The sequence below is a fragment of the Coregonus lavaretus genome (assembly GCF_964263955.1).
Source record: "Coregonus lavaretus genome assembly, chromosome: 1".
In the NCBI taxonomy this organism is placed as follows: Eukaryota; Metazoa; Chordata; class Actinopteri; order Salmoniformes; family Salmonidae; genus Coregonus; species Coregonus lavaretus.
In genome coordinates, this window is record NC_139988.1 from 54,148,413 (window position 1) to 54,160,846 (window position 12,434).

The window sequence follows — 12,434 nt, forward strand, 5'->3', positions numbered from 1 at the left end:
GTTGTCTACGAAGCATGTGACAAATAAAATATGATTTTTATATATATTTTTTATGGTCCATAAAAGAGCTGTACGCTCCCAGTGAGGGGGTGGCTTCCTTCTCCGTATCCAATAATGAGCCCTTTCTTCCCCATTCCAAACCTTCTCCAATAGATTTTTGTCAGGAAAATGAATACAGTCTCCAAGGTTCTGTGGGTCAGAGGCAGAGCGCATCCCTGCAGATGAGGGGCGGCTCTGGGTAGAAATGAACAGCGGTAGCCCTACCATGGGACCTCTAGAGCGCCCTGATGAAAGCTGCTATTGGGTTCGTAGGAAGGCGGATGCCGCTGCTTTATGATGCATTGTCAGTATGTTTTTGTCAAACACCAAACACATTGGGGAAGATATTTGATGTTCACAATGCCAGACCGTGTGATTCCTATCAAATAGGTCTGCCGGGGAAAAGTAGGGCTTTTACATGCGGTCGGTAACTGGCTGAAATTAATAATCTGCAGCTGGATTGGCTATAATGATCTAAACTAGTTTAAGCTGCAGAAACCTTTATTTGAACCCCTCGAGGACACAGAATTGTTTTTTTTATAAAGGCATAAAGTAAGCGTAACCATATTTCTGTAAGTAATTCTCTCCAAGTGGGGATTAATCTGACATAAAGTCTACCCCAGTCAGCAGGGCGGCTGCACAAGTTCAAGCCCACAATGGCATCCTGTGTGTGAGGCACTCCTCTGCTAATTACTAACTCATTAAAGAGCTGGCTAATTAGATTGGATGTAATGTTCTTTTAAATAGATTCAACCTCCTTAATTTTAACGGCCTAATTGCATTCCTGCGCTTTTTGCGGGGAACATCTTTCAAAGCCATCCCGGTTGGCCATGAGATGAAGGGCTTCCACAGTGGCCGCGGAGCACGGAGGTATCGTGTCCTGGAACCCTCAACTGAATGCTTCACTTGTTCCTCTATGGAAGATATATCTGTGGAACTCTATGTAAACCATGGGTTTAATGAATATATCACGCACACAATTAGAAGAGAGCTTTGTTTAGTATGTTTGTGGCTGGGACGAACTTCGGGCCAATGAGGATGAAATACGGGAATATTAGAACATGGATGACAGAGTCCAATCACGCACATTATCCAGATTCAAAATTTGGCTTATTGATTTTGAGTAGTTCTAAGGATGTTCTGATCTTACTGAACAGCCTTTATTTCACCCCTACTCTTCTCACATGACCTAATGATATACAGTGCTTATCTGTCATTTGGAAAGCTTTGAAAGGAGCACACAGAGGGCCCTGGAGACCGCTTACAGGTTTACGTGGGACCAAAAATCCTATTTTCGGGGCGTTGTATTTACAGGAGAGCAGACTGCTGCCACTCACTGGCACTGGCACAGGTCCTCAGCTCACTTACATCTCAAAGCTTCCTTTTAAGGGGGCCAGGAAAGGGTCTGATTGATGCTGCGATTGTACGCATAAGAAAGAACATCTGCGTAAGAAAAGTCCCCTTCACTCTGTTGTTCCGGTTTTATATGTATTATTATTATAATACAAAAAAGCATGACATAATTTCTGTTATCTAAGAGGCTGAGTCTGCCATTTACATTTGGCTTTTCATGCTGCGGCCATGTGCTCTTGGGTCGATGCACTGGACTATAACTAAGCTAGCATGGAGGATATCCAACCATTTAAATAAAGCCCCGGGAATTTTACATAACACATCATCGGCAAGCATTGGTTTTTTACATAAAGACAAAGAGGCTACAAAGAGGGACCAGACCGGGTCTTAGCCGAGCCAACCGACTGCGTGCGTTTTGCTGGCTCCTCTAAAGCTTCACGGTCCTGTGCTCACTGTTTGTGCTCTGAGAACGCCTCTGCCAGTACCAAGGAGAAAGCTGCTTATTTTTTGCCCTGTGAAATTATTTTTGTCTCTGCCCTCAAAACCGAAACCTGTCCCCCAATGTTTGAGTCCCTCGGCTGTCCTGGCTCAGAGAGGGACAAGTCCCCCCTGGTTCGATTCCAGGCTGTATCACAACCGGCCGTGATTGGGAGTCCCATAGGGCGGCGCACAATTGGCCCAGCGTCGGTGTAGGCCGTCATTGTAAATAAGAATTTGTTCTTAACTGACTTGCCTAGTTAAATAAAGGGAAAATATAAAATAGATGTCCAAGGAGTGACACACACGGCCGCCATATTCAAGTCCATTAATTGTCCCTTTGACGTCACCCTCAACCACCATATGAATGGTTTATGAAACGGTGTATGAGTGGGTCGACGTTGCCTTCGTTGGGGAAGAGTTGTGTCCATATGGAGGGAGTAGGAAAGGTTGTTGATGCAGAGATATGGAGTGCATTCTGATAAATCCCTCTCGGAGCTGACTGACGGATTCCGCAAAGATGCCCCAAACGAATATATTTAAGTGTGGGCCCTGGCAATAGAGCTGTATCTCATTGGACAGCCAAGGAGGCCACTTCGTCAATGCAAGGCCACATCCTGTAGCCACTGGCAGCATGGGACAGGGACAAAATCAAAGCTGCTGCCAATGGCCCTGTACTGACTGATGACCTGCCTAACTGACATCACGCCACTGATAACTGTTGACATGGAAAGCTGCCACTAATGTCAGTGGTTGCTCTGGCATGGTGATGTGGATGTGTTATAAGCCATGAATTAACCTACACATCATTAAAAAGTGCAAGTGCAACATAGCGAAGTCATTGCAAACTTCCAGCCTCTATTGAACTGTTGAATACACTTAAAATGAGATGTGTTCCCTTCTCGGCCTGTATGATGCTAATCCAATAAGGAATATCACAAATGAACCAATAGGAATAGGCCAGATATTAAATCAGATAACAATCTAGATTGATGAACAGTCCATGACAACATTAGCGGCCTTCTCCCAAAGCTGAGGGAAAATCAATTGGCTCAAAGACCTTTCATTTGCATGAGCGTCTAACCCCCCTAATGGGAATACTTTCTGATGAGAAAAAATTACAAGTTGAAATATTATTTTTGATTATTGGACATCCATAGCAAAATATGATTTACATTAATGAGCATAAGTATATTAAAGGCATTTTATCCCCAGCATCCGTAAATATTGAATAATGGCTTTGGCAGCCATGCATGGGGACGAACAAAAGAGAGGGGTAATGTCATATTAATTACTAATGGATGCCTCCATTGTTCAGCCTTTTGATTTTTCATTTTTAGGCCAATCTAATAATGCAGATAATATTCATCATCTGCGTATCCTTTAAAAAAAGATAATCTCGTTAGCCCCGTAACCGCATATTTACTTAAAGAAAGTGGTTATTCACCACGCTGGCCTTTTTAAATCACCGGTTTATTTGAAGATGGGTTTCAAAGGAAGATTACATTTCTGAGGAAAAGAAGGGATGTCTTTTCATGTCGCCTTACAGATGTCTGTCTGCTGCAGTTAGACACTAGGGCTTTGACCTCGTCTGGGCTACAGATATTGAGCAATCTCCTCGAATCCATGGCATGTTGAGTTACTATGCTATCCAGTTTGTCACCAAATTAGTGTTACATCCTGTTGTCATATATAGTTATATAGGTTATGCTATCTTCTTAATTAGTATATAGTGTGCTATGTCCTGTCAAGAATGATGTAGTGTTCACACAGCAGTTTAGAACTTGATTATGTCATATTTTAACTTTTGAATAAGTATCTCACCCAAATGTGTCCGTCTGCCATTGAGCTTGGCTTGCACACTCCGCAACCATTAGCCAGGTCAGCGGCATTACAGGCACCACAGGTGTCATTTCATTTGCTTTGATGTCCTGATTTTAGACCCTCGTTAAAATATGCTGAAGTTGCAGCACAGTATTAGCAAATATGCCGTTGGAAAACATGAATCATTCTTTCCTTTTTAACGGGCTTCTGCTCCTGCACTGAACATTGGGGTTCTTCTAAAACTAATTCATTGAGTGCAGTTTAGAGATCTAATATTCTAATTGATATCTGTGTTATGGGTACCTTGAATACCTTGGTATACCTTGGGTTCAAGGATACAGCAAGGGTTTCATAGAATGTGAAATCATCAAAATAGCTACAGATGTACTATCTTAATTTGAACAGTTTCTCACAGCAGGAAAACATTATCCTGCAGGAAATGTGAATTATTATGTGTATTGTAATTCATGGACATTTTTGTAGGAGTTTATATATTTTTTTGTTAGGGCAAATCAAGTCTGACATTTTGAAGTGGAAATTACAAACTTTAGAAGCCTTTTTAACCCTCAAATACACTACAAGTTTGCAGTTCCTGCTGAGCAGGAAAATTATCTGCGACAACAGAGTGATCAAATTAAGATCGTATATCAAGTTTCAAGTATATCTTTATACCACTGTGAATTCTTCTTCTTTATTTCACCAAATGAAAATGTATTAAAAGAACCTCCTTTGAAAATGGAAGCAAGGTCCTATTATGTACTCTATCGAACCTTTTTAATTAAGTTATTAAACTCTTCAATCTATATCACTCGAAGAAACCAATGATATTATACAGAGCAAAATTCCAAGGCATTAGAAGGCCTCTTTAAAAGTCTGAGTCATATTAAGTATAGACAACATATTCTGGTTTCTTTTTTTCGTTGAATGTCATTGCCGTGATTGTTTTATTGCTTTAGACCCCTCCGGCGGGCAGGTTAAGGGAGCGACGGCTACGACTGATGAGCGTGGCAGGAAATTGGCAGATGGAAGCATCCATTTCAGCGCTAATTAGAGGGTCCACCAGCCTGAGGACTGACATGATTCAACCTGGCCAATGTAGTGCCTGCCAGCTCCCATCCCGTGCGCTTTATAAAATGCTCTTTAATTCCCAGGCACAATATCATTAACTTTGGAAGTGGATGAACACAATGGACAAGCAATTTAATTAACTTCAACCATTGGATGTTGGAGGGGAGACTAAATGAAATGAATGCACAATATTTCCCAGGGAGGCAGCCAACCTTGTGAGCGGGGCCGGATTGTTGGCAGGTCAGGCCGCTGCCGTGGGTTTGGCCAATTACGTCCTTGTTTAGACCCATCCATAATATTTTCTCCAAAAGAAAATAAAATCAGTGGATTTGGAGATCAATCACTCCAGTTTTCTGGGGGATTTTAGAATAATGAGCAGGAGCTGCTTTCTGATTTCTAGAAGTTACCCAGCTCTGTTCCCTTCAAAGCATAGGGGTCTAGACTCTCTGAGACAGACCGTTTCTGCCAGTTTTATAGACAGACCGTTTCTGTCCATGATCCGTGTAATGGATTTATAGACAAAGCAATTATAGGATCAAACAATCAACACATTTCCCGTTTTTTGGATCTGCTCACTTATCCCTGGAATGTTTGAAGATCCCTTAACACTATGGGGCGGCAGGTAGCTTAGTGGTTAAGAGCGTAGTGCCAGTAACCGAAAGGTCGCTGGTTCTAATCCCTGAGCCGACTAGGTGAAAAATCTGTTGATGTGCCCTTGAGCAAGGCACTTAACCCTAATTTCTCCTGTAAGTCGCTCTGGATAAGAGCGTCTGCTAAATGACTAAAAATGTAATAAGGGGGTAACTTATAACTTATTTCATTGCTGTGCAATACGTGTGTTAGTACTTGTAATTCCATACCTCGTACCATTGTTAATTCTAATTTTCCAAAACATACTTAAGAAGAAGGTAGTTGCTTTGGTTGCTACTCTGGCAAAAGATGGCCCTATGGAATATAAAGTGTGACCTAAGAAAAGCAATTGTGGGCATTTCAAGAAAGTTCATCTGTTCTCAATGACTTGGATAAATAAAGACGGATGAATCCTAAGAACAATGCATTGCCTTATAAGTATGGCACCTTTGTATTTCTTTGGAAGATCCCTCCTGTGAGATGTGTGTGTGCGCATTGTGCATCATGGCCCAATACCTATGGCACCAACGTCTTCTAAACACTCTCTCCCCATAGACAAGGACTCCTTAAGGAAATGACCGATGGCTAAACATTCAGCCTGTTTTCAAATAAGAGGAAGTGACAGAATAACTTGGAATGAGAGTTTTGTCTGTGCATCCAGTCAGGCAATGAATAATAGACACTGTGGCTCAATACTCTGAATACTCAATCAATTGGACTGTGAGTGGTGCTTGGCAAACACATATGGCGGCGCCGGGTGGGGAAGCACTAAAGCGGTCTCGATCTGTATTTCTCTGCTGAAAAGCAAGCCTTCTCTATTGACGCTTTCTCCTGCCTGGGTGTTTTCATTGCAGAGGATGACAAATAGCCTGTTTGTGCAGTATTGGAGATTTGTGCAAAGCTCCCCTCACACAAGGCGCACAGTAAGCCTGGCCCCTGAATATCAAGTGGTCTAGCTCTCTCATTGCGCCCTGTCTGGTCGGGATAACCGTTGAAATAACGCCATAGAATGTATTGCTTGTTCAAAGTAGGGCTTACGTGTAAAATACGATGCTAAGTGTTCATTATAGACATGATGCATTGAGTAACTATTGTTGTGGTGCAATCTTGTTTAATTTACAGTATCTTTGGTATGTTGGATAATGTAGTGTGAGGTTGGTTGAAGACTGTCTGCATGGCAACCAATGAGTGAATTGTGTAGCCATTAGATTTGTCAGTATCCATGTTCATGCACCAAGCGTATGAGCGACTGTGGCTTGCACTATCCATTCTGTCCCTGTTTGGAACTCTCTTATCCATCTTACTTTATAAAGGGCTCCTGAAATAGTTGTGTGTGTCACTGTCTCAAAATGCTCCTCAGGACATTCAGTGCATTGCATCGCTGGTGGCTTGAGGATAGTATGGTATTTGCCCCCAGAAGTGCACAGTGACACTGGTGACACGGGAGTGTGTTGAGGCTACTCTCTTGGGACAGACTGTGCTCCTCAGGGCGGAATGGAGAAAAATTATTACTTTTATGTTTGCTTTATGGCTCATTTTTCACATTAAATGCAGAAAATCCATTAGAGGTCACTGATTCTGTACTTTTCATCTACTATAACTAATTTCTGCGGCATAGTATCGATATAGCACTCAGTGAAACAGACTATGCAGGCTTCTGGACCTCTCAACTCTATTTTCCACCGGGCCAACCCCTACTGGGGTTTTTGTCAACTGTCTGTGTGCTTCTCTCTCTCTCTCTCTCTCTCTCTCTCTCTCTCTCTGTCTCTCTCTCTCTCTGTCTCTGTCTCTGTCTCTGTCTCTCTCTGTCTCTCTCTGTCTCTTTCTGTCTCTGTCTGTCTCTCTCTCTCTCTCTCTCTCTCTCTCCCTCTCTCTCTCTGTCTCTTTCTGTCTCTTTCTGTCTGTCTGTCTGTCTGTCTGTCTGTCTGTCTCTGTGTGTGTGTGTCACACACACACAGGGCCGTAACTACATATGTGACTGACTGGTTCCATTCGGTCTTATGTAGCAAAATTTGAAATTGTGTTTTTTACATTGGATAAAAGTAGAGACTCTAAAATTGTATATCATACACTACAGTTGAGGAACAATGGGAAAGTAATTCTGCTTTGAAAGTTGATAAACTTGTAACCTCACTTTTGAGAAAATGGCCCTTGATTGTTTTGGTAAACCTACTGGAGAGCTCTTCTTTGTCTACATCCATTCAGCGTTGTTCACACCTCTCTTAAAAACTTTAGCCCCACCCATCTCTTTAAGGATTCACATGTGAGGCTATGTATTTAACAACCAAAGATTTCAAGACTAAAGGCTGGCTTATACTATGGGTATGTTCGTAAATTTAATCTGGAGTGCCAGAGTGTGCTCTGAGCGTTCGTAAACTCAGAGCATTGTCAGATGGTCCGTTCGTAAATTCAGAGCGTTTCGGTCTCTGAGCGTTCAGAGCGCACACTGGACGCTCTGGCCGAAAAGAAGGGTTGATCCGAGCGTTCTGACCTAACAACAGCAGTCAAGCACCCAAGCTAACTGGCTAGCTTGCTAGCTACTTCCAGACGCAAATGAGAGAACAGCTCACTCTGACCATTTTACTCGCCCTAGCAGAGCTGGTTAGTCTGTTTTTATGTTATTCAGAGCGTTGGTGACTGCAACTGTGCTGCTGGCAACAATTTAATCACACTTTTTTGCCAACGTTTACTGACAACGGCTGTATTCAACAGGTGTTGAGCGTTCGTAAATTCGTCAGTTATTCTGCTCTCTGGCACACTCTGTATTAAGTTATTTTAGTTATTGTCCTGCTGAAAGGTGAATTCATCTCCCAGTGTCTGGTGGAAAGAAGACTGAACCAGATTTTCCTCTAGGATTTTGCATGTGCGTTTCCTTTTTATCCTGAAAACACCCCAGTCCTTAATGATTGCAAGCATACCCATAACATGATGTAGCCACCACTATGCTTGAAAATATGGAGAGTGGTACACAGTAATGCGTTGTATTGGATTTACCCCATTTCAGGAGAAAGTTAATTGCTTTGCTACATGTTTTGCAGTATTACTGTAGTGCCTTGTTGCCAGCAGGATGCATGTCACTCTGTCAATTAGGTTAGTATTGTGGAGTAACTACAACGTTGTGATCCATCCTCAGTTTTCTCTTATCACAGCCACTAACTCTGTAACTGTTTTAAAGTCACAATTGGCCTAATTGTGAAATCCCTAAGTGGTTTCCTTCGTCTCTGGCAATTGGATTAGGAAGGTCGCCTGTATCTTTGTAGTGACTGGGTGTTTTGATACACCATCCAAAGTGTAATAACTTCACCATGCTCAAAGAGATATTCAAAAGGAGAGCAAAAAATGCACTACTAAGTTCTCATAATAACTTTGCTATACAGAGAGCAGGCTACTGAGACAGACAGTGATGTGGCGCTCAGTGGTGAGGCTGAGGCAGGCTGCAATGTAAGCAGGAGGAAGCAGAGGAGAGAGAGAGAAAGAAAGCAAGCAGAGAAAGAGGCTAGTACAGTGGTTCCCAAACATAGGGTTGGGGTCCCCTGAGAAAATCGGTACTAATCTTATCAAACAAGTTAGGAACTTAGAAAAAATAAGGTATGTTTCAATATGAACATCTCCACATGTCCTATCTTCCCTATAGGCCGAGGCCTACATCGAAATGCAATCAATAAATGAAAACATATGACATTTTATGTTGATGGTTGTTCATCTTATCTCAATCGCCCACTGGAGTCTTTATAGGCAATGTGTTTGTACATCGACTGAGGTGAATGAACCTACAACAGCCAAGGTGATAATGGTTGGGGTCATTTTTGTTCGTTTTTGCTGTTCTCCAAATAGCATTTGAACGTTTTTTAAAATTGTATAGAAATGTAGTAAATGAGCTTTGACTTGGTTGGAAGACAATAACCCCCCTCTTCCGGACCTCACTAAAACCCTGGTTACGTCCCTTCACACACACCGATACAGCTTCCATTGCTTATCTCGTCCCAGCGGTGTGGCCTATATGACTCCCGATAAGAGATAGCATTGCCAGTTTGGGCAATAAAACCTGGCTTTTATGGCACGGTTATTGTCTTTCTGTCTACAATTATGGCGATTACTCATTTCCCCTAGCTCCTCCTGGCCCTTGCCAGTCACACTTAATAGAGTACATTTTACTAATGGAAAATTAAGTAGCGGTCGTGACAGTGGGGTTTATAAATATGTAAAATATATACTTTAAATTATTTCAAGTGAATCTGGCAGCTAATCAATGAAGTGGGCCGTGATAAACATACGCTTGACACAGGCCATTGTAAAGCCACTGGTAAAAGATAAGCATATCCTGTCTGCGCAGTCGGCCTCTAATTAATATTTTGAACCTGTCATGTCCAGAGACAAATGGATTCATTGCAGCCCACTAATAATAGGTTCTTCATGAAGAGTGCCTGAGGCTGGGGGAGGATAAAACCAGCCGTTCGGTTTTGAACCCTGATGCCAAATAAATATTTATTAAGCTAGAGGTTAAGTAGATTTTTCGTGATTACACAGATAGCCACTTAGGCACAATTGTTTATCATTTATTTGAACTTTGATTCATTGCAATTTGTTTAAAGTCATCATATCAATTATATTTTGGACGGTCGCATTCGCTGAGTTTTGTGGAGTAATCGATGTCCACTAAGCATTTATGAGCGCGCAGCAACCCATGGCTGCAACTAGTTGGTCTGTGAGTAATTATGTTGCTTAGGCCCATACCTGTGCACTAAACAAGCAAATCCAGTCCTTTTTCGATTCCATTTTGATTCTCTGTTGACTATAGTCTAGACCTACATAATGTTATAATGTTAGAGGATTTGAACATAAATCAGGTGGTTTAGAAATGGTAATAATTTTACTGAGTTTAATTGGTGAGTGAAAGTCATATATTTTTGACTAATCTTTTTCTATTTTAGCTTAATTACTAGGGTTGTGTGGTATCCAGGTCATACCATTTCTGGATCGTACCGGGATATACGGTATTACCTAATGTGCACAGAAGGGGCGCTATTTCAAAAATATACGTATATGTTGACGCACAAAACAATATAGGCAACAGGGATCTTGATCCAGGAGGGGATTGAATGTCTCTGCTGTAACCAAGAAGCTTGATCTTGACATCTAGCCACAGCTAGCAAGTTAGGAAACCAAATGTATAGCTGAAACCCTGAGCAGGATATAATTGATTTGACACATCTTAGAATTATTTAAAAAAAATTGGGGGGGTAGATCAGCTTAATATTGCAGATAGATTGTAACTTCCATCAATGTAATTGTCTGCATCACTTCCAATCCCCTATGTTTTATATATATATATACTCCCCTTTATTACTTTTCAACCCCGCCATCCTTTCCCTACTTGGGGTAAATTAGTGAACAACAATGCCCAGGCCTCTACTTCCAGCCTATACTTACTATCTACACCTTATGGACACAGTCAATTTTACAATAATTCTATTTTATTTGTTTTTGCTCCTGAACTACTTCTACTCTCAACCTCTCCGATCATTTTCATGATGTCCATCCGGTTTGCTTCTATATGCCATATCTTCCTAACAGTGCTCTTTCCCAAAAGCTCCCAACATACAACCTATATACTTATTATGGACACAGTATGCTTACATTATTAGTTATCTTGTTATTATTTGTTGTTAGTCCCATCCTTCAACTCCATCTTAGATTTCTTATAGTTATACTCAACTTATAGTTGTAAGCAGTTGTGTAGCACGCACCTCCCGCAAGGCAGGAGTGATCCCAACCCCCCAAAATTAATGTAAAAAAAAGAAATTGGGGGGAACGTATTCAAAATCTGTATTTTGAAATACCCCAGTATACAGTATAAATGGTATATCGCCAAAGCCTATTAATTACTCTTTATTCTGGATTCATACCAAAAATAAATAAACGGCAGCAACAACAAAAACAATAACAGTAGTATCATTTTGACAGTTTCTCTCCCTCTCCCCCTCATGTCCCCCATTCTTTCTCTCACTCTGTCAGTGGCAGTTTGAGGTGAAAAAGAACATAAAGAAAATATAAGATAATTCAACAGGGGTCACTTCCTGGAAGCTGTCCTGCTGCTGTGGAGAAAGTTGACCTTGAGTCCTCCCGCTTTCCCTCCATCCCTCACTTTTCTGTCCTTCAGAAAAAGGAGGGAGGAAGATAGAATGAAGGAACAGTGCGCAGCGGTGGGTTTGGGTCACAAGCCACTGTTCTCATCAATTAAATGTGCGACAGTGTTTTCCGTTGGATGAACTTCCATATCAAGGAGATGAGCAGGACATCATGTTTGTGCTTTCGACAAATCAGCCAATGTTTAATCTCAATATGTGCTGGCGCTCATAAATAATGCAGGGCCGGCCGGCGAGCCCCCAAACTCTTCCCCCTGCCAGAGAGGGCGTCTGCTCCGCGCCTCAAAGGAAAACGGCACAAAATCGGACTATATCCTCTCTCTCTCTCCCGCTGCCTTCTGTCTTCTCCCTTCTAGGGAAACGTACACCTCTCTCTCTATCTCTATCTCTCTATCTCTCTCTATCTCTCTATCTCTCTCTATCTCTCTATCTCTCTCTATCTCTATCTCTCTCTCTATCTCTCTCTCTATCTCTCTCTCTCTCTCTCTCCTGTCTCTCTCTCTCTCTCTCTCTCTCTCTCTCTCTCTCTCTCTATCTCTCTCTCTCTCTCTCTCTCTCTCTCTCTCTCTCTCTATCTATCTACCTCATGCGCCCTTCCTTGTCCCACCACTACACAGTCCACTACCTGCACATTACTTAACTGGTCTACTGCAGTGTTTTGGGAGTTTCTCCCTCTGTTGCTCACACTCTCTCTCACGTTCATGTTGTCATGCAGCCTCTTTTCTTCTTCTCTCCCTAATATCTCTTTCTCATCTCTCTTTTGATCTCCATTCTCTGTGTGCTGCAGTGAAGGAAGAGGAAGGAGGGTTGTAGGCAGCAGGACCAAATAACCCTCAAGCAAGGAATAAGGGTTCACTATCTCAAAGACCGAGAGGATTGAGAGCAGTCTTTTCCTCT

At 41.9% G+C, this 12,434-nt stretch overlaps 1 protein-coding gene across 1 annotated transcript in view; it reads left to right on the top strand.

The window, feature by feature from the left end:
- The window catches only part of inpp5a (inositol polyphosphate-5-phosphatase A), a 228,484-nt gene that overhangs the window by 137,638 nt on the left and 78,412 nt on the right, over nt 1-12,434 (top strand). The gene's annotated exons all lie outside the window — the stretch shown is intronic.